General features: G+C 42.2%; 1 protein-coding gene and 1 long non-coding RNA gene across 4 annotated transcripts in view; one reads left to right on the top strand and one right to left on the bottom strand.

The window, feature by feature from the left end:
• Positions 1–25822, bottom strand: part of mub (poly(rC)-binding protein mub) — a 56103-nt gene extending 30281 nt beyond the window's left edge. The window contains exon 1 of the mRNA XM_066294463.1: positions 25517–25822. The gene's annotated coding sequence lies outside the window, so the exon portion shown is untranslated. The remainder of the gene's footprint in view (positions 1–25516) is intronic.
• Positions 1–26002, top strand: part of LOC136345864 (uncharacterized) — a 63607-nt gene that overhangs the window by 6612 nt on the left and 30993 nt on the right. Inside the window, exons 1-3 of one of the 3 annotated variants that reach the window (XR_010733215.1) lie at positions 1411–1542; positions 2055–2154; positions 24473–24718. This is a non-coding gene — a long non-coding RNA (uncharacterized lncRNA). Of the gene's footprint in view, positions 1–1410; positions 1543–2054; positions 2155–24472; positions 24719–26002 lie in introns of those variants that run through there. The other 2 variants (XR_010733216.1, XR_010733217.1) reach the window with 2 other exon arrangements.

Consider the following 26002-nt stretch of genomic DNA (forward strand, 5'->3'; position numbering starts at 1 on the left):
TATTGTAAGTAAAAGTGATTGGAAGCGTGTAGCCGGTTTTCCGTGAGGGTAAGGTTTCTTTGGAAAAAATAAACGTGGGCAAGTATTATTGGTATCGGTTCCCGCGAAAATCTGCCAAAATGTTCCTTCATCAATTACCCCCCGATAGTGATTTTCTGCTCTAAATAGTTTTCCAGTAAACTACTTGAAGTTCAGTGAACGCGAGAAATTCGCACGCAATATGGATTTTCAGCGCCGAGACGTGAAATAATATTTCCACCCCCATTGTGGTCCATCAAAGACATTCTTTCAAAGCTTTGAAAAACTGATAAAACACTGTGGTGTTTACCCAGGCAACAATTATTCCCTTTTAAGTGGAAACTAAATGCAAAGTTAAACTCGATAAATTAAATTTGCTAATAAATAACTAATGAAGCAGAAGTTTTCAGGCTGTCGGGAAACATTATCTCTAACCTGCGTAAAAGTTTAATTGGTGCTAAACTTTTACTCTCCCCTAGTATTGAGATTAATGGCAGTTTTTCTCTCGCAATTGTAGTGGAAAAGTGTCCAATGTTTTAAACGCGAATATGCGTATCATAAAGCAATATCGGGCAAAATTCTGAAATCGCCGAATATGGTTTGTCAATATTGGAGAATCCCTAATATTATTCAAACCATTAAATTGCAAATCTCTAGTAGAGGCGCACAGCAATAAAGCGAAGCTACCGGGTCTGTTTGAAGCGTTTGCAAATAGTAAGTTTCGACGAAGAGGACCATAATCATTATTTACCCTTGTTTCCACATGGAAGGCGATAGAAATTAGGGACCTCTCCGTGGGGCCAAACCCGATATAAAGGGACGCGAGCCGCGCGCACAAAAGAAACTTTCGCGCTCATCAAAATGTAAATGGCTCAATGCGGTTTATATCCAAACCGTCTCGCTAACATGCCAAAGTTAACTCTGTATGCCTCGGTGTGGATCGCTTCTCAAAATTATTATCTATTCAATTTGTACGCCTAAACGTTCCAACTTCCTGCTAAAGGGGAGGTTTATGCAAAGTCGATTTCCTGGATTTGGAGTCAAGCGTGAGAGATAATCAATCCAGTCCTTGGGACAATGAATAAAAGCGTGAATTGTAGCTACGAAACACGTGTTCTTGATAGCTGGATGAATTTGCGTTTTCTTTCTATGTTATAGCGCCTTGGTGATTTACTACTACCCGGGGAAATCTTTGATAAAACCACTTCATTTGATTTAATGCTTCTCATTATTTAGAAAATAATGTTATTTATCAAAGATTTTAAATGCGAATACTGTACCGGGACCGAAATTGTGGCAGCACTTACGCGAAGTGTGCAACTTCTGAACGCGCCCCCTGGCGAACAATCCATCAGAAACAACAGTTGTCGTTGTCATTGTTTGAGCAATATGGCGAGCGTTTCAATTCAAAATTGAATTGTTTGGGACTCGAATTTAAAAATTCCTCGTTTAAAAGTGCTTTATAAGTGAATTCGGGTCTTACTGGACGTACAATTCGTCGGTTTAGCAGCTATTTGAAAACGGGTAAGCCAAATGGGTTGTTTGAAAATTTGTCCTCTCGCGTCCTACTTGAAGGCGTCTGTTACTAACTAATACGCGCTTAACTGCACTCAATGGACATGTTCCATTGGTTTCTCACTCACAAAGTAATCCCTCCAAGGTATTCAAGTAGGTGTCATCAAATGGAGCATGGAGCCAGATTTATACTATAAGGCTTCGAGAATTCAAGTCTTTAGTAAGCACTTGCAGTGCATGGGTATTAATATTGCTATAACGTTAAAAGTCTCTGAGGGATGTTTTCTTCAAAATTGTGCCTATATCCGAGCTTAACTCGATAAGGTATCCTGAGAGGTTACTCAAATCGTTTACTAGTAACTGTGAGTCTCTTCGTAACCTCAGCCTGTTCAGCTCTGGAAGGTTTTCAAGTTAAAGCGATGTATATTCGAGAATTCTCATGGTGATTGAATTAATCTGACTAATTTGCCCAAATAATTGTTAGCTACCACTTCATTACTCACTTCTGCATATACTTTCAGTGTGAAGTAATCGAGCATCGAAGAGTTCACAGGATGAGTGAGTTGGTGAAAGCTACGGGGAGAAGATTTTTTTACTACGTTGCAGGTCCTTGAGCATCAGGTAATTAATGAATTTTTAAAAAGGTTATCGAAAGAATTTCAACCCCACTGGAAATGTATTAGCAAGGCATCAAAGGGGGTGGAACAATACTATTTTCACCAAAAAGTGGCTGCCATCTATTTTGGAGAAACCACGCTATGGTACACATTCAATTTTGCTTCATTTTTCCATTTTTTTTTATAACCACAACATATTTCCCTCCTAAAAGTTTAATGGCGTTACCGCCTCAGTCGATGGAACTTTGAATCGATCTGTTCCCTAATTATACCCCAGGGCAAAGTACAAAATACCTCACCTAATCCCCAGCCATTTACTTTTATATTAAGACTAAATCCTTTGAGTCTCGTGTGGGTTTCAAAAGCTATAAGAGAGTCTAATTTTCTTCTCTTTTAAAAGGAGGAAATTTTCTTTTAATGCAAAACTACCTTCGTCGATCGCTGCTGCTCTATGTAAATGTAGCCGATACCTTTGCATATCTTATTACATTTGGCCGCATTTGTCTGCCAGGCGCAATTTCCTGCCCAGTGCCATTTTAGGTGGATGTAAGGCCATTATACCATCAGAATCTTGGCAAAGGCTCGTGTTACTATCTCGTATATAAAGATTGCCCCGGAATATTTCTATTGAACCGTTGGGAATAAATTTTAACAAGTAATCAACAAAGGGGAATAAAATCCCATATATTGAGATATCAACGTGTTTTGGATTGTTTCGTTTCCTTTGTGTCTCAAAACATATTGTTGAGCTTATACATATACCCCCAGATGTCCGCGAATACATTCTGCCTTTAGGCTGCATTATTGTATGTACATTGCAGCGCCTCATGTTCGACATGGTTTAAATCTTGCTTTCAATAATGGTATGCTCGTCATTACGATGTCGCCAAGCTCGTACCATAACATTACCGCCTCCGTTAAGTCAAGCTTTAGTAGTTACTCGTTCACTCTCGTAACTCAGTAGATCTCAGTATAGCCCGGGGGTTTCGTCAACTACGGCATCATTCTCTCCCTCCTCAAACGTCACTAAGTCGTAACGAAAGTTAATTGATCTTACGTTAACGTAATAGGTTCCGAAACGTGGTTCGTGGTTTCGGGCGTGATATTCATATTGACAAAATAGACCTCCTCCGAGGGCCGTTCGTGCGTCTTGGTCTTTATCAATACACCAATTTTCCATAATAAAATCGCGAGTCATCGTGCTTCAAATATTTATTTTATTCATTTTTATTCGGTTAGACCGTGAGATGCCAATCAAAATTATCAGTATTAATATGTGATGTCCTCGCCGAACCTAAACGGGATTTTAAAGGCAATTAATTTATTTTAGAGCTTTTGGTATTTTTCTGGGTTACGGGGTTCGCATTAATATGTACGGTTTTGCTCAAAAAATAAATAATGTAAAACTGTTTGAAAAGAAGTGTCATGGGAACTGAAGTTTGCAGAAAATGTTTTTAAACAATTCAACCAAATACAAAGCAAACCTTTCTGCCGATTCATGAATATTCAGTGTATTTTAATTCACATTTCAGCCCCCTTTCGAGGTTAATGTATCGACTAAATTCTTTGTAATATTCATAAATGTGTACGATTGATTCGAATTATATGTGCCATAATAATCCGCTCATTATTATTTCGTTTTCAGTACTAAATTTTGAATTTTTGGAACGTTTCAAAGATATGAAAGTCCTAGATTTATAGGCCACTCCGTGCAATTAAGGTCCCAGGGCTCCCATTATCCCGCAACACAGAGGAGTACTAAAAAATATAAGCCATAAACGGTAGCGACATTGCACCTCTGATGTAACGCTCCTCCCTCGGCCATTAAATTATTGCAGAGGTTTGATGTAATCATCTTCGAGGTAAGACCGACTTTCTGCGCTTTTACAAGTAATTGTTATCGAGTTGGTTAAAATGGCAGTTCAACGATCTCGATCGTTTGATGGTTGGAGCCACTCACGGAAGTTAATGGCTCAAACTACGGAAAAATAGGTAGTAAAAAGAGAGAACAATTAAGTGAATTTTTTCGATTTTTGCCGCATATTTCGTTACACCAAACAAGGTCCGAAGCCAAAATAGAAATAAACCCGCGCTTAATTTGCTTAAATGAGCGAGACTAACGCATTAGCTGAAACATAAAGCCCCCAAAACAAACCCCCGACTTCTAGCCATTCGCTATTATCACTGTCCATTATTCCCTACGTTCGCCCTCATATTTAATTTATGAACAATAAAATATGAATGAAGCTTGTTTTCCTTGAGTTGCACTCACAGTGTGATCCATTCGAGGTAGAGAGACATGACCTCGGAATATGCCAGGAATGGCACGTTTTTGGCGGATTAACGTTAGTGACATCCACGATTTGGTCCGCAGGTCCGAACGGTCGATTCTTAAAAAAAGCTTAAAAAGCGAGTTTGGCCTTTAATTGCTCCAATTAAGCTCTTTTCCGCCGAAACTCAAACGTTTAATTGCAAACTTCATGGTTTCAGCCACATAAATTCACCTTAATGAATAAATAGTAATAAGCAAAACCAACAGCCCCCCCCCCCCCATTTATACTCCGATTAAGGGACTTCTTGATACTCATTGATTGTGCTCCAGGGACGGGACGACGTCAGATCCGACTCGGGTTAAAATTCAGTTATGAAGATTTAGTTTTGGAGATCTGATCCAGGGGAAGAGATCCCGGTAGCGGGAAAATACGTGCGGAGTTCTCAAGCGCGAAGATTTGGCCCGTTTCAGCCTCTCATGTGTTTAGCCTGATGGCAAATAGCGTATGAGTTTCAAGGTTCAAGAATTATTCGGCCGAGCATCCGAATGAGGGATCGTCTTGCACGTTCGTTTTCCCCGTCGCGTCACCTGTCAATTTAGGAAAGCGGAAAACTTATAGAGGCACGCAGAGGCCTCCGAAGCCCCGGCAATAGTTCTCCGTGCAGAGTCGTTAAAACGGATACCGAATTATGTCTCCTCAAAACCGAGTTAAACCCGAAAACAACGAACTTCGGATTAACATTAGGTGCAGCGGACCAAGGCATCGCCCTTTTGTTTCGGTTTTTGATCCTTTCGGTTAATTCGTAAACCACCACTGCAAAACAATACATAACCCATTCTAATTAAGTGCCCTATTGCGACGACGACTAATAAAATAAAATGATTAATTGCGGCATTATGAACCGGACAAAATCCCCATCAACAGCACAAATTGATTGATTGGAAAAGAGAGTGAATCGTTCGTGCAATAATGGAGGAGGGTCATGTCAGACCAAAATGGAATTTGTATCTCCGGGGATATACGTGTAAGAGGCTAAAGCTAGCTGAAATCGACAGGGCGTTATGAGATTATCTCTAGGAAAGTGCCGTGTATTTTCCGCCTTTTTAGGTCTTTTATATGGCCGACTACGTTTTCTGATTTCCTGGTTGTAACGGTTTTTGAAAGAAAACACCTTTTTCTGCGTCGTTCGAATTAGGGAAATTTTTGCCTTCCCCGCAAGTCCCGCTGCCCGTTTGCCTTGAGTTCGGGGCGGGACGTGGCCGCAGCTGGCACAATATCAATGTGATAATTAGTGCAATAATGGTGAAACCGAACTTCCTTGTCCGACCCATCAGGACGTTTCGGAACCCAATAACGCAACGTGAAACGAGCTTCGGGACAATGCGACGTTGCAAAGTTTTAAAATTGCGTCAAACCAATTAAAATCGCAACAGAATTACCTGCGACCGACCCCGGAAGAATACTGCTGCAAGAACAAAGAGACGGTTATTCCACAAGGGCATTATAGCAAATTAAATTTCGCGAATGAAATTTAAAATATTGATAATCCGGAAGCCCCGTAATTAACAGGCAGACAATAGAAAATAATTAGCGAGACTAATGAAACAACATCAGCCATCGGGCAAAGGGAAGTCTTAAAATCTGGCAATTTGTCTGCACTATGTTCGGGTTTTGTGCCCCCTTAAGTTATTCCCGTCAAATTCAGGATTCATTGCGTTTCAGACGAGTATCCAAAATGGAATTTAACAAAATGGAACAACAACCGAACAAGCAAGACAAGTGGAAACTAATTTATTTCCTGCCAGTAACGTTGTTTTAACCCCCTTTTGTAGTTGGTTTTTAATTATCAGATGTTTTTCTAAGGTCTGTTCGAGCTGAGTTGGGAGATTTTACCTTTTTAGTACGTTTGATTCGCGGACATTCAATTAAATCAGGATTAAGCTACAAAAGCTGACTCCGACGAGAGGTTAAAGAAGATCCCCGGTAAATTCCTTATTTAACGGCGTACGTATTGGCGGTACGCCCGACCGGACAAACGAATCAATCCCACTGCCTTTCGGTCACTCCATTGGAACGGTCGAAACAAAAATATCTATAAGGCGAGTGATGAGGGTCCGGAGTTTATCAATATATTTGTGGAATTGTCCGAATGAAAACGAAAATCGAAAAATAAGTCAAGAGCACGCGAAACGGCAGAAACTCTCTCGTTCGGACAGTTCCGTTTTAATTAGCATGATAAACGGGAGATGCGGAATCGACTGCTGAAGAGGGTAAATCTGGAATTAATCCGCTAAGTCAGAAATTCCACCGAGTGGATCCTGTATTGCGATAAAGTCCCGAAAGCTACTCATTAGATGCGTCCTTCGAAAGATTGAAAGCGCTAATTGCCGGAATTTAGATTTAATTAAATACCGATTTATGCTTCCGTCAAAAATCCTGCTGGAAAACTTAATCCTAATTGTGCTGCAGTACCTCACCTTGGCCGAATGGAAAGTTTGAAAGTGTTAGGTCCGCCGCAGAGTCCTGTCCGACCACTTCGTTTCAAGTTCAAACGTGCGCGCGCGCGTACTCCTTTGAGCCCCGCATGGCCGCGTTTCCTCACAACTGCACGTACGCACACGTTTCCTTCGAAACCAACTGCGGTAAAGACATCCTTGTTAAGCAAGACGCGATCGTGAAAACGCGGGTACTAATAATAATAAAGTTCATCCGAGGCACTGGATGTTGCACGAATTCCGACGGGGGTCGAAATGCTGTCGAAGCACGTCGAAGTTTAGCGAAAGTTTTTGGAGGAGGTGCTGCTCCTTCGGAGAGGACACGTGGGAGACGGTTCGAAAATTTCAAAGCAGCTGGTTGCGATCTTGGTGATGCGGCACGCCCCCGGCGGCCGCCTCTGATCGATGACGACATCGCGAAGACGGCCAAGATCTGACAACATCGGAGATCGCGGAGAAACTTAACTCGGCTCGACGAACCATTTCGGTACCACATTCGGAACCCAGGACCGGTCGGTAAACGTTCCACATGGGCGCCTCACGAGTTAAGTGAAAAAAAATTTGCGCATTGTGCACATCTCTGCTTGCTCGGAACAAAAGCGAACCTTTCTCGGACCGTACGATAACTGGTGACGAAAAGTGGATTACGTGTGAAAACGTCGTAGGGAAAAGAGCGTATTGTAACTTAGACCCTCCGCTCCTAAACCTGGATTGAGCCTTGAAAAGAGAACGCCCGTGTGTGTGTGTGACGGGACATCCAAGGACCAATCCATCACGAGCTTTTGAGACCCAACGAAAAGCTCGATTCGGAGAAATACTGTCGGCAAAGGGACGCGTTAAAGAAAGCTCTCCAAGAAAAAATGGATGATGGAGACGTTCAACAGGAAGCAAGTCGTATTGCACCACGTGCAGCTTTGGCGACTCGCCGAAAAATCGCAAAGTTCTCTCGCGACCACCGCACACCCTCCGATTTTCACTTGTCCCTCTCTTTGCAAAATTTTTCAAAAGTTCAAAAATGGAGAAGATGCCAAGACAGCACCTCTTGAGTTTTTCCTCTCCGAAGACGAGGCGCCATTCAAAATTGTGTCGTACGGTAAATGTCGTTAGACGGATCAAAAACGGCACGATTTCCTTCCTCTTCGTGAACGGACAGAACTTTCCGGCAGACCTAACTTATCATGTCGAAATATTTTCAGGCACGTTCACGTATCTATGTCAGACGCGGCATCGTCGCATTCGTCATATTCCTCCAGCGGTTGAGCGGAAAAATTTAAGAGCGTCTTTCGCAGACAGAAATCTTCCACACATCCTAGTAAACTGTTAATTTCCATTTTCCTTTATTTTGCGACGGTGAAATGGCAGAAACGTCTGTCGTCCAAGCCCTTAACAAAGGGCGAACGTTAGTTTCAGTCGGCGTTAACCGAGAACAGTGCGCTATTGCACGGGGCCAATAAGCCCCACTTGCGTACGAAGCGCTGTTCCCGAACGGAATGGATGAACTAAATGATCAATCCGCCTCAAACGTACAGAACATATTTATAAATTATTCAATTTGGGCTTCGTTGGCTAAAGTGGATGCCCCAGTAAATGCTCAGTTTTATTCAAATTGGGAAAGTTTCCATAACGGCTAAACTTTGCCGACTTCGGATTTTTTACTGAGATCTTTATTTACTCCGTAAAGAGTTTCTGCGGATTAAATTTATGTCAACACTTTCAAGTTTTATTTAGGTCCCTGAAAGGGCAATGAATAATTAAGCCCTCGCGGCATCAAGATCTTCGGAACAAATTGAATTGTAAAAAAACCGAAAATATCGATCAGTAATTGTTGAATGTTTCCACGGGGCGCTGACGTCACGGCATCGACGATTTTTCGCGTTTTAGGGATCTGCACGTTCGGTACTCAGCAGTAGGTGCCAGAAGATGAACCGCATTTTCTTTTTGAGTAAATTCGTAGCTTAGTTTTCAGCAACGTTGAAGGTCCTCGGGGACTTCAATCCTCTGGATATTTGACACCATAACGTTTGCTCTTAATCCTCATAAAAATTCCCCCAGTCGTGTAAATTTATCCAAACCTTGAGACGTCTGGGAATGTCTCTTTGTGACGTATTTTCTTTATTTAAGAGATGAAAACGTCTCCTAGTCATTCCACAATAAAGAAGCGTTTGTCTTCGTATTTGCCGGAGCTAAAATTGCTTTTCTGGTTTTTGGACATTAATCGGGACGAAGTTCCAAATGGACAAGTTGCGATTTACCTGCACATTAGAAACTTCCCATATTCGGGCTGTCCCGAAAACTTAGGTAGGCGCGATGTACGTTTAAAATAACTTGACCGAGGAAAACTTTCCGGGAATACTGAAAGCTCGCATTATATTCCGGGGCAAGGATTTCTTGTTTTCAAGTTTAGCCAGTTCTTGTCAGGAGCAAACTTGAATTTTGCCAACAACCGACCGGAGAGTATACACGTATTAGATATATTTTGTATGTGGTTTAGGTTCGAAAGCTGCAAGAGTCGCGTCAAAAATTTCCATTTACGAAAGTATACCGTGTATTCCCGATTTTTACCCCCCCCCTCCATTCCTCCTCTTCCTCCCTCCTCATCCTCCCCATTCTCCTCCCCCCCATTACGACGAATAACAATTGCATCGAGTTAGACAGTTGCCGAAGATTAAACAAATCAGGGCGGTATAAAGTTATTTTCAAATCCATTTAAGCCGACTCGAAATAGTCCGACGTGCCCGCGGAAGATAATCGAACGCACACGTCAATTTCTTGACTGTTTGGTGCAGCTTTCGAAGCCCCGAAGGGGGCCAAATTTTTCCCCTCCGCGCTACAAAAACGAGCAAAACAGAACGAGAATTATCGGGAATTTTAATAATGTTTGACATCCCTCTTTATTTGCCAAACGAATTCGAAATGACGTAAGCGCGACGTCAGCCTGACGTATCGACTGTACACCGTTATCCGTACGGGAAGATGGCGGCCCGATAGAAGATAATTGCGGGGTTGCCGGTTTCGCCTCTCGGCGCAATGTAGGGGAATTCGGCGAGGTTACGGCCACAAAGAGATCCGAGAGAATATCCCCATAGACTCGCTTCGTGTCGCTTCTCTTCTGACAACGCAAAATTTATCAATATCTGTCCTCTAATTCGTTTTTTAACTACAAAACATCGCGATTATTGATTTCTCATCGGATAATGCACGCTTTATTGTTCCCGATTTTTATTAGGAATTTTAATAAATGAACCACATTGTTATGTAACATTATCGGGGTTTCCAATTTTACATCAAAGAGCTATTTCCACCATGGCAACAGTGGAAATATTCATTTAAATTAATGCTGCCAAATATTTACGTAATGCCGCCGGTTTAATTAATTTGCAAGTATCTCTAAAACAGGTGCTCATTGTTCGAATCGGTGAGGTACGGAAAAGTATCTAATTATTATTGTTGTGAGTTCCTTGGTGTGTTGGGTACTTAGGAGGAAAATGGCAGGCGCATAGGTCTCGATGCGAATTGATAATAATAATAATAATAATAACAATAATAATGATAATAATGATAACGAGGCAAGACTCCGTGCCGCCTGGGCGCTGCTGCCACCGCGCGAGGCCTACCGGGTCCGATCCTTTTGATACCCGTCGCGATTAAAGCGAGGCGGTGCCCCCGCCCGTAGGGGAGCGTAGAGACGTTGCCTTCCGCACACAACGACAATAATAATACCTTTTTGTGAACAATAATAATGCATAGATGAGTAATAACATCGATTTTTCTTATTTGTAACCCAGATCTGGGTACGCTGCAGGGACAAATTCGAGGCAATATGTATATGGAAAATACTGTTGCGGATTGCGTTTAAATCCGAGGAGTTTTCCCGCAAAATCGACGTCGAATGATCGGGCCGGAAATTCTATTTACCGCCTTTATCGCATTTCGATGTATTATTTCGTGCGGGGTGCCGTTCGTGGGTTTTGGCTTGACAGGCCGAGTGACAAACACCCGAGCATTAGACAGCTCTCGGGATTGTCTTGTTTCCCATCAAATGTCGCGGGATCCTTTCTACGTCGGCTGCATTATTTATTATATATTTCGTATTGTTAAAGAAACTGTCTCCCCTCGACCGGGTTTCGAATTATCGTTTGCGGCATGATCAGAAATCGAGAAAAAAAAATACTCGAGTTGTTAAAACGCGAACGAGAAAAAATTTATCCAGAGAGGATAAACAGAGCATTCGTGCACCTTAACGTTTATCATTAGGTCTTTCGTAAGAAACAACAACGGTGGTATTCAATTACGTAAATACCCTAATTGATTAACCCCAGAAGTACGCTTCAAAGTAGCGCATTAGACGCGGGAGTAATTTAAAATAAAAATAAATATATTTAATAAGGGATCTAAAACGACGACGAAAAAAAAAAAACGTTCAATTTTATTTATTTACTTTCTGATTAAGGACTAAATTCAAAACCCTCGGTATTTAGTTGGGCATCCTTTGGCTTCAATTACACTTTGTAAACGACGAGGCATTGAACTAACTAATTTCTCAGTTAAATCTGGAGGAATTAACGACCATTTCCGGGAAAGAGTTTCCTGCAGTGATTCTTTGCCCGTAATGTCGTGTTTTCTCGTTTGTTGCTTCGGACGCGACCAAAGGTGTTCAATTGGATTAATGTCCGGTGAGCGGGGCGGAGTTTTTAACGTGTGTGGTACATTATATATATCAAAGGCATTCTTGCACAAGTCTTGACTAATGCTTAGAATCGTTGTCCTGTTGAAGCTAACAGTTGTCGTGTATCCATCACCTTGTTCGAGAATATTGTCTAAAACGTCTGTCCATTGTTCCATGTATAAAGTGCAATTTTCCATCTCCCTCAGCCACCGTACACACCCAGACCATTTGACTTCCACCTCCGTGTTTAACAGCTGGTTTCAGAATTTTTTTTTTTTTTTTTAACTTCATCTTCTAGTTTTCTCCGTACGAATCGACGTCCGTCCGACCCAGAAATGTTAAATTTACTTTCGTCTGAAAATATTACGGTCGTCCAAAACTCCAAAGGTTTATTCGCATACCCTCGTGCGACATTATTCTCCTCTTGCGACTCATTTTTTTTATCCAGCGTTTTTTTCAAGCCAATCTGCCATGATATCCTCCCTTTTTGATGCTATTTCTGATAGTTTGAGATGTGACTGCAATCCCTCATATGTTTTCAGTGGCTGTTGTCAACTCAGCAACTAGCCTGAACTAACCGAGGGATTTTCGCTGGTTCTTCTCATTGTAAAGTTACGATTTCGTTGACTCACCTTCTCAGGTCTTCCTGTACGAGTGGCCGATATTGTTCTTTCGGTCTTTTGGTGCTTGCGTATGACGTATCGCACGGTGCTGCTACTTTCTTTTACGTTTTTGGTAATTTGTCGCAAAGACTGGCCATCTCTGTCGCAAATCAACAATTCATCGATGGATTTCATCACTTAAATCCCTCTAATTTTCCCAGTACGGTGGAAAAGCTGTGTGTTTACGTTTAAAAACCCTTCAACATGCTGAACTAAACAACAATTTTGCAAAACATTATACTGAAAGATGAAAAAATAAATATTTTAGTATGTGCGCAAATACCTATTTGTGTACTATTTAAGAAATATCAACAAATATTTATCTTTTCATGTAAACAAAAATCAATTTACTTACGGTTGTAGATAAAAGCACGGAATATTTGAAATTATTCATAGTTTTATATCAAAATAGTTCATTACTAAAAAAATAAACATATTGTACAAACACTCAAGTATATATTTAACAATATTTCAAACAAAAATAAATAAGTTTATTTCGACAAACATAAAAAAAATAAAAACAATAAATCATGCCGGACAAAAAATTGAATAGTTCGTAGAATCCATTATAACCAATACAAAACTTTAAATAAATAATATTCTGTTGCATATCCTCCTTGCGTATAGTCGATAACAGCCTGACGTCGACAGTGCATACGTTCGATTAAATTTTCACAAATGGAAATAGGAATCTTCATCCATTCTTCCTTCAGGACGTTTCACAACTCATCCCGATTGGATATATTCCTGTCACGAGTTTTTCTCGTTTTAAGTGTTTCCAGAGATGCTCAATCGGATTGAAATCCGGCAACCGAGACGGCCATTCTAATACGGGGATGTGATTGTTATTCGGCTCAATGTTTCACTAACAGGGACGAACGTTTATGGTCGTCGCCCTGCTGGATACGTCAAAGTGAAGGCATAACTTCGTCAGCAAATGGCAGCATGCGGTTCTCACGAATGGCTTCGTATCGAAACCGATCCGTAATTCCATCAGTCTCGACCGACAGTCCCCCACCGGATCGAGAAAAACACCTCCATACCGTCAAGCTGCCTCCGCCATGTTTCGCTGTTGGTTTGTGATGGTTGGGGTCCAACCTGGTCCCCACAGGGCGACGAACATAACTTTTCCCTTCAGAATTTAAATTATTAACTTTAGCTTCATCAGTGAAGAGAGCATTGCTCCTCTTTGGAGACGACCAAAACCAATGCTCCTCCTAAGCAAATTGAGTTCTGGCTCTTCAGTTCTTCTTAGAAATTAAGCAGCTTTTCCCTGCGATCCTCCTTACTAAACTCGTTTCGTACGATCGACGACGTACAGGGCGATCGCTCACATTGATGCCACCGTTGTTAGTGATTTCTCGCTTAACGACGCTGGAGGACTTGCCAGGATCTGCAGATGACGTTCTTCCACTCCGTGGATCGGTAGGGGCGTAAGTTTTTCTTGGACGTCCAGGCTTCAGATTGTCTTTTACGTCCCCGCAGGTGCGAAATTTTCTTAAAATTTCGGATTGATTGATTAATTTTTAACGTTTTCGCATCGTCTTTTTGGTTGCGGTCACCACGTGACGTTTGGCCTGTCGCATTTCGAAAGTCTTCCCGAAAACACCTTTTCGTCTTCGGTGCGTTTCGTACAAAAACGGATAACCGACAACGCCCCTAGCGAGCGGCAACACTGCGTAGCATTCCATACTTTTGTCCACAACTGCGCTTTTAATTAAAATATGTGGTAATACGGAAATATAATCGGGGCGTTAATATCGTTAAATTGCAGTTCTTTCCCTCCTCCCTTGAAGCCTCATTTCACGACCCGAGGTGTGCGAATGCCTCTTCTCCCCGCTGCATACTTGACGACTCGTGCCAGTATATCTTAGCGGCGTGACATTAAAATAGAAAAAAATTAATATAGAGCATCCGGTGTGTCGTGTGCCATCACTGTCACGCATGTCACTTTACTTTGACATTCCAAGATGTCTAGACAGACACACATAATGATTTTAGCCATATTGGGAACAATACGTGGCATCGTGGGACGTCCTAGATCTGTCACTTGGAAAGTTCCATCGCGCTCATACGGGAGAAACTCTATCCCAAAGTACCAAATACACTTTTAAAACATAAATGTTTGAGGAGCATAAATGTATCATTGTCAATTTCAGTTTGAGGGGAAACTCGAGTCGAGACGAGGCGAGATTGCGAGAGTATCGAACGGAAACCTTCTGCCGGTCGCATATGTCGGCAATTTATTTCGGTTACAGTTCTTGCGATATCGAACTGTTCACCTGATTGACAGCTCGATGCTGTGGGCAAGTTTTCGAATTAAAATTGTTTAATCCGAAGTGCGCGATAACGGACCGGCCGTTATGAACGCCCGGCCGATATCGAGAAGTGGGCGAAACTCTTCTCGGATTTGTTTAAAACTCTAAGGGTAGATAAAGGTGTCCTCTGAATTATTTAATAGCGAAGATGGCCGAATTTAGCGAGTGAGCTTTTCTGGCTGCGAAGAAATTCAACGTAATTAAAACCCTCCGGTATTATCTGTTCTCGCAGCGCTTCTCGCAGGAGATTATGACGTAATGCCGCCGTACGCACGACACTGGACGAAATCGGGGCAATTTTTAAAAATGTCCGTTAAATAAAAAATACCTCGCTGAAAATAAAATTTGTTATTGCCGATAATACGTTTGAAGTTGTCCTCGATCTGTTTGTGCGCTAAGAACGACTAATTTGTTTCAAGGGCGTCGGGTGAACAAAAAAACACTTTTGCAGCAAAAATATTTGCGACAAAATAGGAGCAACTTATTTTTAAAGGTGCTATATTTGTCATACCGTTTTGGTCCACCGTCGAAGTGACATCACCGACGGAGTCATGCCTCGAGGGGTCCGTCATTCGGTCGATCTTAAGAGACGAATAATCAGCGCCTGCCATGGTGGCAGATCGCAAAAGTCTATTTCCAAAACGTTTAGTGTTGATAAAGAGGTCGTTTTCGAAACGATTAAGAGATTTCGAGAACGCGGGGCCGTCGCTAACCCGAAGCGTAGGGGCGACCTAGGAAAACGACTAAAAAGTCTGATGGGCGTCCGCAGAGGTTGAGTAAAAAGATTCCGTGAATGTCAGCTCAGCAAACGTCGGCATCTGTTGGGGGAGACAAATGGTTCTTCGAGGGGAGCATAACGTCGATCGGTACAGAGGGTGCATTAAAAGGAAGAACGGCCGAAAACCGGTCGTCTCTAGGAAAATAGAGATGTTAGAATGGGGCTTCCCATCCATCATCGAGACGGGGCTCCCCACCAATAAATAAGGGTCTTATTCTCAGACGAATCCAAGTTTTGCGTCTGAGGAAGTGATGGCGCTCAATGGACACGCCGTTGCAAAGGTCAAAGGCTCGTCCCGTAGTAAATTAATGCCACCATAAAACGCGGAGGAGGGAACATCACGGTACAGGGTTGTTTCTCCGCCATTGGAGTGCGTCCAATGTACAGGGTAAGAGGCCAAGTGGACGGGCTTGTGGTGTCGAAAGGCACGGGATCGCAGTATGCCGAATGGGAAAAGTTGATTTTTTAACGCGGCAACTGTCCAAAGCACACAGCTGAGACGATCAAAGAGCGTTTCGTGGGAAAAGAATCGGAGTGTTGAAATGGCCGGCGCAGTCTCCGGACTTAAGTCCTATGGAGAACTTTTGGGAGGTTGCGGAGGAGAAATCCCCTCAAAAAATGCCACAAATCGGGACACGCTGTTCGATGGGGTTGAAAACGCGTGGAACTCCATGGATCCCCGAACAATTACCGACGCAATTCCTTCCATGCCAGGTGGATGTGAGCGAGTGATCGCAACCAAGGGGTGTTGGACCAAGTACTAACTTAATAAAATAAACTAATTTTGTAAATGTTTTTTTTTTACCGAGATGACAAAAAAGTTGTTTAAAGTTTTTCGCACTCAATTTTGGATCAATAATTGTTTTTTTCTTATTTGACTCTCTAGAATAATTGTTAAATTTCCCTAATCGATTAATGAACCGCAGGTAACCTCAGAAACAATCTTCAGAAAAATTCATTTAATTTCAACCAAAATGTTTTTTTTCTAACAGACAATGTCGGAAGTTGCCGCAACTTTGTCCGACGCCGTTCACGGGGTGTTTGTTTGTTAATTTTTAAGCATTAACACTTAGAAATTGCAGAAAATCGAACCGTACCAAAAATGAACAGTGGGAAAACTAGGGCGAAGCAAGGTACTAGGGGCAAACTAATTCTTTTCCGATTTTTCGCTGTTTTCACTGAAACGTCAGCGAGAGTTTTCGCCCGAATCGACAGCAGAGGGTGAGCGTTATGTCAGTCAATTTTAACTGAGCACAGTGCGCAGCTTGACCTCAAACGACTCGCGCTTGCGTGGGAGACCTCACTCCCGAAGAGGACGAAAGAAAAAAAATATGCTCCTGAAGTATCGGTGCTGTACTCGCTAATGTTAACTTTGCAAAACTTCAGCGAAACGAACGAATATGATTATCGATCTAATGCGGCGAATTGGCACAATTCAATATTGGATACTCTACATGAAATGCATATTTTCCATTTTTCCTTTTCGGGCCCGGGCAGAAACATTCGAAATTAATTAACTTCGTTGCGAGTTCTATATTTAACGAGTCCAGTTTTTGCGACCTTTGTTTGTGATAATGAAAATTGTTTTAAATGTTGCATTAGGATATTGCTTTGATCGGGTTTAGGTAATTAAGTACGTTCGAGTTTTTCCTTTTGCAAGGGTTGCGAGGAAAAACCGTTTCTCCCGGGCAAATTTCGATTTAGTCCGGGGCCAAAGCGGAATCTTGCGAGGTACGCGCGCCCGCACTAATATACGATCGAAAAATAATAACGACGTTCGTGTTTTTCTTCGGGTGTAGGTGGATGGAGATTTCGCACGCTTTATGTTTAACTACCTCGGGTCCATACGTGGAAAAGCTGAAAGTCCCGTTCGACATAAAATAAATGCACGGCAGAAAGCTTTTGAAATTCCATTCAATTACTTTATCCCGAGCGAAATAGTTTTTCGAGTTTTCACTCTGTCAGACCTTCGTCAGTCGAAGATTTTTTTTTCGGCCGGAGCACGCTAACCGACATTTTATTTTGATTATTGTCCGTTTTTCCCGCTTTTTGTAATTGCCCACCTTTCGATAAACCGATGTCCTGAAACTCGATTTCTCCCCTCGGGACGGAGTGCCCTCTGGGACGCCGCGCATTAAAAAAAAAAAAAAAACGTTTTGATGCTTTGTGAAAGTTTTGTAAATTTGGAATTGAAGTCTCCACCGGCGAGTTCCTGTTCCAACATTTGCTTTGGGTCGGTTCAAGCTTTCTTGGCGGGCGGACAGTGTTGTCACATGTTGATAAAATTCCCGTTTGTTCTCGCCTATGCACACATATTAGGGAGATAATGCAGAATGTATGCTCAATTTCGTATAAAATGAAGATATGCAAATTGGCTCTCTTAATCGAAACTGCTGACAGTTAAAATCCTGAATTTGTGGCCCATAAGAGGGATTATGGTAATTTTTGTAAACACTCTTCCCGGATTCTAGGCTAATAAGATTCGGTTCTATAATAAGGCAATTTCGATGAAAAAAATTAAAATGGAATAACAAAGAGGAAATGAGAGGGTCGAAGAGGGTTTTTCTCCATTAACTGCCAGGCCATTCATCTGGAACATTTCCGAGATAACAATGTCAACTGAAAATAACTCGAAAATCGACGTTCTTAGCCGATTTAACGGCCAAGAAATTATTTAGTTAACAGTTTAAATAGTTCAACTCGTTTTGTTGGACCATTCCGGATTGCCAGCTCGGATTAAATGCCGCCAGAGTTAAATTAGCTTTTAATTTCGCTTTGAAACAGGAGACGTAGTATTTTTCATAAAAAAAAAATCACCCGTCATTATAAATTCATAACTACGTTCCAGGTTTTTTTCTCTGGTACTTTTACCTGACCTTTTTCTACTTCGAGCAACCCGATATGCATACCGCGAAATAATAGGGTCTCTCCTCCAGTTAACGAAGAGACCTCGCATATTTTAATGGCGAAGTTGGATATGGATCCGATTACGGATCCGGAGAAACTCCGAATTGTTTTAGAGGAAAAACTGCCTTCGCATGATAGAAGACACGACAAAAGGAAATAACGAGCTACGAATCGAATGTTTCATCGTCTCAACGAGTTTTACCTATCTTTCTTAATTCATTTTAATTATTAAGCGTTTAACCAAGAATTACAGCATTCCTGAACCGATGCCAAACGTACAAGCCCATTTGGCTCGTCAGCAAGTCAGCGCTTAAATAGCTGAGCTAAATGAATGTAGCATCCATTATTGTCTTTGTCGGCGCTAGAATATGTAGCTGGCAGAGTGTACTGATAAGTCTCTGCGAATGGATTTCAATAAAATGGGACATAATGGCCCTTTGTGCTTCTGCTCAGTTGAATGGGGTGCGAGCACAGTGTCGATTAATGGAATGATGAAATGTCAGGCCTGTTTGCCATAACCGCAATATAAATCTCCCTGGAAGGGCAGATACAAATTTTAATAGAAGAAAGGGGTCTTGTACAAGGGTCCTATCATCGGATAACGAATCCATTTACTAAAACTAATATTTTCAAGAGACGAACCTGCTTTATCTGCCTTTTAAAGATGAGCGGGAACGTGCCAATTTTCATTTCGAATTATTGGCCGTAGATCTGGAAATCCCGTTCCAGGAAAGACATTTCAAATTGAGTTAACGGCTTAATCTTATTAGAGCACTTGATAACCGGGTTTATCTGATGTTCGATTTCGAATGGAGCAATTTGCTTTCGGATCATTTTTATGCAGGGATGCATTCAATTTCCGTTTGTGAAAATTGTAAAAATCATGCGATCTGCCGATCTAATCTCGTAGTATCTCCATCAGGTACTACGGCGATAAGCGAGGACGGTGACTCCGCAACAGTCCTTTGTCGGACCGATCACCTCTCACGGACGCACTTCGCGCGAACGGCTCACGTCTACGTCACTTGGAACCTTTTCAGCGGGAGAGCAACGTCACCACGCTTCGCTCAAATTCTGATCAAGTTTTTTTTCTTCCGAAAATTAATTATGCTCGTTCCGGTCCCCGACTGGATACGTTCAATGCGACGTGTCTGCCGGTTCGCAAATTGAATTCACACTTTTAACTGAATTCAAAGTTGTTATTTACTTGTCGAGCGCACTGCGCGAAAATCGCGTTAAGTGCGCCCCTGTTCATTCCCAAATTGAGCCGTCAATTTGAGGAATTATAGAGGGAATTTCTGTCTACAAATCCCGGTAAAAGGTATTGGCGTAGATGGTTCTTGAAGACGGTTATTTCAATACCCGTGTATCTGCATCTTCAAAGGGAACTCCGTCGATATAAGAGTGAGCCCTTCGATTCAAATTTCATCATAAACTCGTAACATTTCCTTTAATAATTATTGGAAGATATCGAAACTTGTTTAATCAAAATCGAGCTATTGACTGCCATAAATAGTCATTACCGTCTTGACTCATCCAATCAACTAATTATAGCGAGACATACTGAGTAGTATCTCTTACTCGGTTCTCTGAAAACTTTCTCAATTAAATAACGAATTGATTAATACGACCCCCCCCCCCTCCATCCCCCTCCCTAGCCCTCGCCCCCCCGACCTCCCCTCTTCGACACCCCTCACCGTCTTGGCAGTTCAAAGTTCGGTCGCTACATGCCATTTCTCTTTGAAATTGCTAGAGCACACCTGAAAGATATCGGAGGCTCGATGAGAAATTCATTGTTGAGAAATTAATGAAATATGCATTTTTCAGTGAAGGATTTTTTTTAATCGGACATATGGCCGTATTGTCAGGATTTCATTTCAAACTGGCAGTGTTCAGTTAATTAAAACTTCAAACCCTATAATTGATGCGAAATTTTAATGGACGGCCATTAGCGAAAATATGCAAGTATTAATTAATGACTTTTCCGTTTTCCCTCAGGGAAATTAGCTGTGCATACCTGCAATTGAATTGTATATGCATGTGTTTTCCAGGTTGGAACAGTAGCGAAAGCAAACATTTCCATCATGGCAACTCTTAATCGAAAAACTTGACTGCAAATTACAGGTTCGTTAAGTGAACTCCCAGAATCTAATTTAATTTTAATACTAAATTCGTTTAACAGTGAATTAAGAGCACTTTTCCACGAGAACTTTTTAAATTTCGAAAGTCGTTTCTCACGTAATAAAACAGTCGCCCTTCGCCGCTCTTCTCTTTCAGTTTTATTGGAATAATTGATTCGTTATTTTAAGATAAGTTTCAAAACTAGGTGGGTTCTCTCAAGACAACTCTCCGGGACACAAACTTTTTCAATTGCAAAACAAATCCCTCTTGAAAGTTCCGAACGTGTATTATGTTGTAAAGTTTTGATAGTATTGAGTGCACAAGGGCGAGGCTTAAGGGATGAAGTTCCTTTTTTTTTTCCGTGTATAAATCACCGTCACTTTTAGTCCGAAATCGTTCGACCTCAGACGTCAAATAAATCAATTAGGGCGGGGGGTGGGGGGAGGAGCTCGAGACCGTACGTAATTTTGCGAAAGAGTTTATATCTCAGAAATTTCCATTGGATAGAGCTGCGGAAAATCTATCGAGTGTGGCTCGAATTGTCGATCGATTTGAGATGCTGATCAGTGCAATAAATGTCCTAAAATTGCGCTCCTGGCCCCTTAGCGACTTCGGAACCCCGTGGCGCCAAAAAATTCCCCATAAAATCCGTAAATCTTAGCGCCAATCGGGGCCGCGTGGCGACGATTTTTAGGGCAATTTTTGCAAAAATGCGGAATTTCTGTCACTTCTTCTCGTTCAATTTTCGAGCACTTCAATGTCCCTTGTAATGGGGACAAGATAATTCGGTCCTTGGGGGTGTGCGGAAATGGAAAAAAATGAATATGCAAAGCTTTCGCTTATTACTAACAGGTAAATAAACATGTTTCGTTCCAGTAATATGCGTTTAAAAAGTCGTTTTCCATTTAAAACGCGTTCATTCGGCCGAATAGGTTTTTCAAAAATTTGCATTTTTATATGATTTTGATCACGGTTGTTAGGGCGCGGATGCCACAGCAAATAAACCAAATAAATTAAATTATCATCGACATGTTTTGCACAATATTGTTGATATTTCACATATGTATCTGCAATAAATATAATTTCATTTCGACCGTGGGGTCGAAGTTTTATTTATTATACGGAAAGTGGCTTCCCCGCCTTTACCGTGCGATAAAACACCAATTCCCTCACTGTTATTACGCTGTTTTTCTTCACGATTTGTTAAGTGAAATGGCACAAACTTCGCAATATAACCCATTAAACTTTTCAATTTACAGTCTATTTTAAAGTTTAAGCGTAAGCGGCTTTGCGTATTTTGTTATTCTAACTATGTTAATATCCAAAGGATTTACCTTAATTAGATTAGAATAAGTAAGTAGGTAACTTTCTGCTGTGGTTTCGCCAACCTACTAGAATTATTCAGGACTTGAGATGGGGCGAAAATTACTACACTTACATGTTTAACAACGGGGATTAGCTGGAAGGAAACGTGGCAACGCGGCGCTTAGGATTTGTTTCCGAAACGGTGCGGAGGGCGCTGCGCACCGGGGGCAAACGCGAGCGCTGTCTAAGTTCTGCCAATTGATTCGCATTCCTTTGTCAATACACTTTCGAAATTGACAAAATGCGACGTTGTCGGATGAATAAAAACTATTTTCATCTTCCATGGAAGCGATGAAAAATGCCTAAAAGGGCTTTGCCGGGAGTGATTGAATTCCGACCTGCATTACGAAATCTCGAAAATGGATGTAATAACCCTGGTAAGAATGTCAGAGCTCCTTCCATGAGATTGAATTTAGTTCTGATAAATGTGGGAGGATGAAATGTAAAACTTCTCTATGATTTCTTGGGCGTTTTAGTATTAACGAAAGTGTTCGCTCGCGCGTATCGAAAAAAAAAACAAAAAATTATCGGTACTTTGCTAATCTTGATTGGAAAACAAACATCTGGAGATGATGCACGAATGGAAAAGTGAACAAACAAAACTCCATCAAAGTTTGCCACATTCGCCTCCTACAGGTGGCATTAAATTAAATTTGCAACACTCAGTTTGGGGATTAAGGGAGAAAATTAGACGGATCTTCCATTACGTGTTTAACTTTTGCTTGTGTATGTTTGTTTTGGCGCATGGCCATTTTATGTTACGTGACGGTTTTCGTTTATGCCCGATAGAAAGTAGTTTTGCAGGCTTACGGGACTCGTCGAGGCGATTCATTTTTTGGTATTTTTTGAGGCGAATTCTGTCCGCGAATTCGCGAATTCGCTTTACTCACGCTTAGCGCAGCCGAAGCCATCGAAAGCTCAATCCGAGAAATATTTTCGCCGTTCATGGAACGCGAGACATTGCCGTTCGTCCGTTCTGGAGAACTACCCGAAGCAAGACCAAGGGAAACGTCTCGCGTTCTAGGCTCACCTGGAGTGCCCCCCGCAGCGTTTTACGTCTACACAGGTCGCCGTTCGTGATGTTCTTTCCAGAATGTGCATATTCCTCCCCTTTAACGGGAAATATATTTGGAGGTATTATTTGCAGGCGCTTATTAGATTAGCCATAAAACACAATAGAAAACCGGTACACAATGGAGTTACATTTTGTTCTCGTTCGAATAAAGCGCACCTTTTGTACCCTTAAATCTGAACAGGCGTTTTATTCAACGTGTATGTGTGCTCGGCAAGGCAAAGGATCATTTTTCACGGATTTTATGTATAGAAAATGCCCGGAATATCGGAAAATTTTATTTCCAAGCAAACTTGGAATTATTCTCAAATCTTAACGTGAGTCACAATGAGTTTCCTCTTGATTCAACATTCGGTTTAAATGGCGCTGAATATAGCGCACATTGTCCTTGCAGTTGACAAGGAGCACAATATCTCGGAATGAAGCTAAGTGTAAACGCGATAAGTAGGTGGATAATGAATTTCAGTTAAATTGAAGTCTGAATGGCCTTTTGTCGCATTCAATGTCGTCGGTTGTGAGGAAGGAATCGACATGTTTTACATTTAATAATATGCCGACACCTGATAAGGCCTTTTATAACTTTGGAGCTTCAGAACTTTCCGATAACGACGTTACGGCGCTAATTAATGCATTTCTAACAGACCCGACTTCTTCAACCGGCTTAATCTAGTAACAACACTGTTTCGGTGCGCCCTCATGTTCGCTTTATGCCCTTCAGTCAGATTTAAAGGGAGCGAATTCGAGGGCGTACGTCAAGAAGCTCTGCAAAAATTTGACTTTTTTTTTTTTTTTTGCCGAAAAGCGAAATTTCGAGCGCAGTGCGACGGCGGAAAACTCATCGGGTTACGTTCGCGAATGCGGAAATACGTAAATATTTTCGGAAAATCGGCCTTTCTTAATGGGAAAAAAAACCCTTCGGAGAACAATAAAACGTTGCTCGGTGGCGGCCCGTTCACTTTCAACGTTGCTAATTTAATTTGTTTACAAATGAACCTTTAAAACAATTCGCAGACTGCTTCAGACCTCCTTATCGCGGATAAGGGCGAGGGCTTTCTAAAGGGTCTCGTAAAACCCAAAAAATGCCATTTACCTTCTCGCAGCGAGGAATTTTCAAACGTAATAACGAGTTACGTGAAGGGCGTAAGGGCAGAACTATTCTTTTTGGTCCGTTTCATTTAAAAGTTCGTTTACCGTGTGTGCCCAGGACCAGCTAACACATTTATTACAATTAGGAGCTCTGCCCAGAATGTAGACTGAGAGTATGTGGGGCTTTATTTGTATTAATAGCTCTCGCAGCTTTCGGAGATCGCATTGAGTTGATATGAGCTTTTTTTCTTTTTTTTTAATCAATCGCTTCCTGAGACCCCGAGGTGCCCGCGTTTGAAATTAGAAAAGTGACAGAAATCCGGTTCCTCCCCCTTGTCGCGAATCAAAAGAGAGTTTGCAGTCCGCGTGAGGCACCCCCAAGCTGGGGGTTTCAATAGAGGCGAGTTCCTTGGGGGGGCATTGCGAGGGCAGAAAGCGCAATGCCACTCAATTAGGAAAAAATCTTTTTAGTGTTTTACACTCAGTTCTCTCGATCGACTTAGGTTGTTCACCGTGCGGTGAAGGCGACAGTCCAGGGGCGCCCGTTGTTCTTACGTCACAATTGTTTTTTTTTTTCAGTTTCTAAAGCTACGCGAACCTGGTGCGGCGTCACGGGGTTATAGACAAGGGTGATGTTCCTCCTTCACCGCTATTAGGACGAGGTCTCCACACGCGCTCTCCGCCATTAGAACATGTTCTAACGGTGGAAAGTGCGATAGGATGTAAGGACTAGGGCTCTGAAGGGTATGGATTCATCCTTGTCGGAAGAGGACGAGCGCGACGGAGGGGAGCTGCAGCCGAAGGGGTCACGAGGCATAAAACGAAGTGAGTGATACTTGAGTAGCTCGCAATTATCTTTGAAAAATAGTGAAGCGAAGTGGCTTTTTTCGGTCAAAACGCCGAAATGGAAGTTTTCCCTTTAAACGGTTGTTTTACGGGGAAAATCCGGTTTTGCTTAATTGAGGATAAATTTGCTCGGGAACCACGCTGACCTGGCCGGACCGAGACACGGGGCACACAAGGCGTTCGCCTTGCGGTTTCCCGAAATATCGGCGGCTCATCGTTCCTCGCGATAGGGGACAAAACGTCATTTCGAAGCGGTTCGATTCCGCAGAGAACCTCGCAAGCGACCCGAATCGGTGATAGACTTATGCGATTTCTCGGTCGTGCAAACGAGACAGATGTACGATTTGGGTTCTGGCTGCCCGGATTTTTCCGGTCGTTTTTCGAATCGGCGAGGGCGACTTCGAAACAACTGCCCCGCACGGGGCGTGAGGGGGGGGGGCGTCGATACGCGGAAAAAAAAAAAAAACAAAAAAATGACCTCTTCCGCAACTTTTGCCGCCGCAATTAAGAGCCACGGATCCATGCTATATTGACCCCTCGGATGAAGAAGCCTCGAGAGTGCAATTGCGCAAAATCTCTAACGAACTCGTCGTGTACTTTGAGCACGATTTGATTTAATTAAGCGACGTTTGAAAAGTCAATTAGAAACCGCAACTGCGATTTATAAATAAGCGTCTGTCTTGCCCGAACCAATTGTCAGCCTGGCATGAAAGTGCGCTTCGTGAGTCACCCGCGGCAATAAAATACCGAACAAAAGTATATAGTGCATATACTTACCAACGAAGTTGTCACAGAATTATTTTTGCCCGAACGTGTGTACGCTCTTTCCGAAAATAAACTTTCTAAAACCGGCCTTAAACGTTGCGAAAAAACGCTCTTTTCGCCTCCGCAACTCGCTGAAAACTTGAGCTCAAGCCGAGTTCACTAGGTGCGCGTTACTCAGGTGAGTGGGCTTACGGAGAAAAGGGAAGGTAACTCGGGATTGGAAAAACGTAAACCGCTCTATTCCGGTGCCCACTTTGGACTGGAGCGAGATAGCGCGCACGGGGATGCTGGCAGAGCGTCGCGACGCCTCTGGATCGGGCGTCTTCGTTCCACGCACCGTCCAGACCGGCGCCAGACGCAGAAGGCCGATGGACCACGTTGCGAATCCCCCCTTTTTACCTGAATAAGGTATGTGATTTATGCCGGGGTTATTATTATGATTCGTCGGCAATATTTCATGGCTGATTTCCGTGGATCGTCGTAATCGCGTTAATAAAA

This window comes from Euwallacea fornicatus, chromosome 21, assembly GCF_040115645.1.
Source record: "Euwallacea fornicatus isolate EFF26 chromosome 21, ASM4011564v1, whole genome shotgun sequence".
NCBI lineage: Eukaryota > Metazoa > Arthropoda > Insecta > Coleoptera > Curculionidae > Euwallacea > Euwallacea fornicatus.